The sequence below is a fragment of the Octopus bimaculoides genome, chromosome 17, assembly GCF_001194135.2.
Source record: "Octopus bimaculoides isolate UCB-OBI-ISO-001 chromosome 17, ASM119413v2, whole genome shotgun sequence".
Lineage (NCBI taxonomy): Eukaryota > Metazoa > Mollusca > Cephalopoda > Octopoda > Octopodidae > Octopus > Octopus bimaculoides.
In genome coordinates, this window is record NC_068997.1 from 35973094 (window position 1) to 35978961 (window position 5868).

General features: G+C 42.2%; 1 protein-coding gene across 9 annotated transcripts in view; it reads left to right on the plus strand.

Annotated features, from left to right (window-relative positions):
- The window catches only part of LOC106874300 (uncharacterized), a 373269-nt gene that overhangs the window by 131445 nt on the left and 235956 nt on the right, over window positions 1-5868 (plus strand). The window lies entirely within an intron of this gene.

The window sequence follows — 5868 nt, forward strand, 5'->3', positions numbered from 1 at the left end:
GCAGGCAGGTAGGCAGGCAGATATAGTTATAGATATATATTCGTGGATGGTGTAGGCATAGTTAGTAGAAAAGTGGGTAGATAAGGTAACTGAGGTAGCCAGAGTATGTGATGGGCTAATTAAGCTGACACTTATAGATAAATTAACAGTTACATTTATCTCTGCCTATGATTCTTAGTCTGGGCTGGTTGATGACCAGAAGGACCAATTTTATGAGGTCCTTTTGCAGACTACTCCAACAACGAATGACAGAGATTTTGTTATTGTGGCTGGTGACTTCAAAGAGCATGTTGGACAGCATCCCTATGGATACCCCATGGTGGTTATGGCTTTGGTTGTAGGAATGAGGAGGGAACAAGACTGTTAGAGTCCTGTGATGCAAATGATCTCATGATCTGCCACATCAACTTCAGGAAACCAGCCAAGCCACCTAATCACTTATCATTTTGGTGGGGTACATTAGCCATATTGATTACCTCCTGGCCAAGCAACCTGATAGACAGATACTTGTAAATGCAAAGTCTTTCCAAGGTGAAGAGTGTACAACCCAACATAGGCTACTAGTTAGTGATTTCAGAATTAGAACTGGAAAGACTCGGAGAAATAAATCATTCTGGAAAAGAAGATTATGGAAGCTCAAAAACCCAGCAAACAGATGGAAATTCAGAGATATCCTAATAGAAGCTTCTGATAAAAAGGTGGAAGAGTTGGGGACATAATATAGCTTAGAGGATAATTGGAAGTTCCTGTGGGACAATCTACTGAGGGATACAGACCTAATCTGTGGCTGTTGCACAATCCCAGCTAGGCTGAGGGTGATATGGTGGTAGAACAAAGAGGTAGACAGTGCTATAAAAGCAAAGAGACAGGCCTGGAAAGATTGGGAAAATGGTGGAAGCAGAGAATTTTATCAAGTAGCCAGAAGGAAAGCTAGGTGACAGGTTTATATAGCAACTGGAATAACAGAAGGTAAGAGATTTGCCAATGTTCTACAGCATGAGGATCAGAGGTGTGAGACGTTCAGGTTTGCAAAGCGGTGTATCAGAGAAAATAGAAATGTGGTGGGTGAGAAATGTGTGAATGGGTGATGGTATGCATGGAAGATGCATAGAAGTATCTCTATGAAAGGTTACTAAATGTGGAAAATGCATGTGATGTGAAGGAGAAAAAGACAGAAGCAGAGAGAGAATTACAGCAATCTTACCTGTCTATCTGGAAGGGTCACTCAACGTCCATGTGCTCTGTCTGCCGCTGTACCGTCTATCTATATGGAAGGGTTTGCTCAAAATGTTCACGTGTTCTATCTTCCACCATACCATCTAACAAGTCTGCTCGTGTACGTTATCGACTACCAACTGACTGCTCACACCTCGCCGACCCTGCATGCCCACCACAGCCCTTCTGGTGGGACCCACAGCCCCACTTCCGACAGGACATGCATACTCCTTCACTTCTGGTCCTTCTCCACAACGCAGCCTGGCTCATAACACCACATTAAATATAGAATCAACTGAAGGGCCAGCCATCAGTGTTGACAGCAGTGTAATAGATAAGGCATTCACTGCCGAGATGAATAAAATATCTGGCAGTGTAAGATATAGCCTAGTCACTCGTATAGTTAATCAAGTTATTAAGGATGGCATCATCCCCAATGAATGATGTAGTAGTATTATAGTTAGCTGCTACAAGGGTAAAAAATGATACCTTAGACAGAAAAAACTACAGAGGTATCAAATTACTGGACCAGGTCATGAAAGTTGCAGAGAGAGTTATAGCTCATTTGATTAGGAATAAAATTGAACTAGTTGAGATGCAGTTTGGTTTTGTTCTTGGGAGAAGTACTACAGATGTTATCTTTCTAGTGAGACAGCTGCAGGGAAAATATTTGGTCAAAAGTAAGCCATTGTACTTGGCTTTTGTCAGCCTGGAGAAAGCTTTTGACAAAGTCTTTCACTCTGTTATCTAGTGGTCTCTAAGGAAGTTAGGAGTAGATGAGGGGGTTGTTAGAGCTCGACAAGCCATGTACAGCAGTGTTGTCAGTAGGGTGAGAGTCGGCCAGGAATACAGTGATGAATTTAAAGTACAAGTAGGAGACCACCAAGGCTCAGTTCTAGGTTCACTATTATTTATCATAGTCCTCCAGGCCATAACAGAGGAATTCAAAATGGAACGCCCATGGAGCTACTATATGCTGATGACCTCACTCTTATTGTAGAATCTGTAGCTGAATTAGAGAAGAAAATCCAGGTATGGAAACAAAACCTGGAATTAAAGGGGCCTAAAGTTTGTCCAGTAAAGACAAAAGTTGTTAGCAAGAAAGCAGATAAGACTCTCTTGCTGTCAGGGAAATGGCCTGCTCAGTTTGTAGAAGCTTTGAACACTTAAGCAGTCTTGTGAAATCACAGGTAGATTAGCAGATAAAATTGTCTTCATATGTGGCAGATACATAGGAACAATAAGCACGAAGGACACATGAGAATTAGACTCTCTCAAATGCCCAGGTGGCTCTCTTGAGATTGGGGATAGTTTCTGTTACCTAGGTGACCAAGTTAGTCATGGTGGAGGATGTTCTAAAAGTACTGTTTCTAGAATAAGAGTAGGATGGAGGAAGTTCAGACAACTTTTACCTCTGTTGGCAACAAAAGAACCTTCATTCAGTGAAAGGTGGATTGTATGATGTTGTGTACAAATGGCTATACGCCATGGTAGTGAGACATGGGCTCTGAATGCAGAAGACACGTGTAGACTAGAGAGGAATGAAGATAGTATGCTCCACTGGATGTGCAACATCAGTGTGCATGTACAACAAAGTGCAAGTGTGTTGAGAGAAAAGTTGGGCATTAGAGGAATCAGATGCAACATGCAAGAAAGAAGACTACGTTAGTTTGGACATGTGATGCATATGAATGAGTACAGCTGCATAAAGAAGTGCCGAAAGTGGATGGCATCTGTGAAAGAGGGAGACCCAGGAAGACTTGGGATGAAGTGATGAGGATCGATCTCAGGATGCTGGGCCTCACGGAGGAGATGACAATGGACCGAGATGTCTAGTGATATGAGGCTCTAGAGAAGATCCACTCACTTCAGCGAAGCTGAGTTCTAGAAGCACTGTGGGTTCCACCTGCATGTAACAACAATAAAAGTTTATCCACATCCTACTCTTTACTCTTTTACTTGTTTCAGTCATTTGACTGCGGCCATGCTGGAGCACTGCCTTTAGTCAAGCAAATCGACCCCAGAACTTATTCTTTGTAAGCCTAGTACTTATTCTATCGGTCTCTTTTGCCAACCGCTAAGTTACGTGGACATAAACACACCAGCATCGGTTGCCAAGCGATGTTGGGGGGACAAAGACAGACACACACATACATACATATATACGACAGGCTTCTTTCAGTTTCCATCTACCAAATCCACTCACAAGGCTTTGGTCGACCTGAGGCTTTAGAAGAAGACACTTGCCCAAGGTGCCACGCAGTGGGAATGAACCCGGAACCATGTGGTTGGTAAGCAAGTTACTTACCACACAACCACTCTTACCCCAACAAACTAAACTACATTTCTCATCTTCTGTACATTTCCTATTTTCATGCACTATGCTTATGCTCATCTCTTACTTTCCAATCCTGTCCTCACTGTATCAGTTGTCCCCTGCCCCCTCTATATGCCCAGGTTTTATCAGTCACTGCTTACCCCCATCCCCACACTCCTTGCATTCATGTGAAGTCTCTCCTCCCTACTCATACACCTCGGCAATACCCTACCATTTATAATCTGACTCCGTATCTTGAGAGAATGCCTTTCTACTTTGTCACCATCTTTCTCCTGTTCTGTTGCATTCTTGCTCTCTTCCACTCTCCCTCTTTCTCTTGCTCTATCCCTCAGACTGGTTAACCATATATCACCTCTACAGTAACACACCTGTTACTGGCCTCAATTTTGATCCCTCCTTCTTTCTGTCTCTCTCACAGTAGCAAAAGGTATATATTATAACACTGTAACATATTATGTAACCTGATGAAGTGTCTTTTGGGGTGCATTCAATTCCTTTATATCGTTCCCCACCCATGAGGAAGCAGTGAAGATGTAAGCCAAAATGATCATTGGGCTAAATAAAGTTTATAGTACACTCTGTTTTCCCTATCAATTATTTAAAATACGCTAAATGTACACCAAGAAATTCCTTACATAGATCTTGCAACCTAAGTGCAGAACCGCAGATGAAACCTGGTAGTTGTATGTGGTGAATGTGCTCTCATGGTACGCTACTGGAGACATACCCAAAACAAAGTTTGGATACTACATTTTAAAGTCTCCTATCAAAAGCTATCTCTCTCCCTCAGACACCATGTCTCACTCCCATACAGCATTGCAGCTCTCACAACTCCTATAGACCTTTCCTTTCATCTTTAATGAGAACCTTTTCCCATATAAGAATGCTCCACAGCTGCTTCACATCCACCCTATCTCCCAAATAACAAAACCCTCTCACTGTCTCCACCACATCACTTAGTGTTTCCACTGACTTCACCAGAACTCCAGCTCCTTTCTCACATCTTCCACAAACAAACTCTCTTGCCAGTCTTGTGGTCACCTTCACTTTTGTACATCTCCCATGAATCCATTTCTCACATTTCATACACAACACATTTACCATTACCCTCCTCCCACATACACTACATGGATCCACCTTACTAACACTTCTCCTTCCACCTCACTCACCATCACCTTTGTCTTCTCGAGGTTTACCTTCAAACCCTTACTTTCAAATGCCTCCTTCCATTTCCAAAACTTCTCCCTCAATCCCTCCTTTGTCTCACTCATCAGAACAAGGTCATCTGCATACAGTATCTCCATCAGCAATCCCTCTCTTGCACTCTCCGTCACCACATCAACCACTATTGCAAACAACACTGGTGACAACACAGATTCCTGATGCACCATAAAACCAAATTGCATCTCATCCACGTCCACTCCTTTCTGAATTCTCCTGCCCAACACCTTTTCCACTATCTTCATTGTATGCTCCAATAACATACTTCTCTATATACCTAACAACTCACCACATCTTCCTTCCTTTGAAGAACGGTACCACCACACCTGGCATTCCCCTTCCATCCAGCACGCCCTGGCAGAACTCCATCATTACAATTCCTATCTCTCCACTTGCAGTTATCATTTCCACACTTACTTCTGATAGACCAGCTGCCTTTCCTGTTTTCATTTCCTTCATTGCCTCCACTACTTCTTCCCAACTAACCCTCCCCACTGGCCCCTTCAACACAGCAGCTTCCACCCTCTGATCCCATTCATTCTCCTCATTCATAATTCCCTCCATATGCTTCTTCCAAACTCTTCCCCTGTCCTTCTCACTAAAATTCAACCTTCCATCACTCCCCCTCATGCATCCTTCTCCCTCAACATCTCTTCCATCCTTTTTCATTGATTTAATGAACCTAAACACTCTAGGTTCTCATCCAGCCCTTTCAACCTCTCCTCAACCACCCTCTTTGTACGATTCTTCATATATACACATACATGTGTGTGTGTGTGCATGCGTGTGTATGCATATATGTATATGTGTATATGTATATATATATGTGTGTGTGTATATGTATATATATTATGTATGTGTGTGTGTGTATATATATATATATATATATATATATATATATATGCATGTTTATGTATGTATATGTGTATGTATATATATGTAAATTAATAGTTATCGCCAAGCCAACATGGCAGTCCCAAAATTAGGACGAATGCTGCCGAATGCTTGGCGATAACTATTAATTTCCAGTACCGCTGCCGTAGTCTCCTTTAGAGAGACTTAGAAATATTAATAACTCTATTTCTGAAAACCAG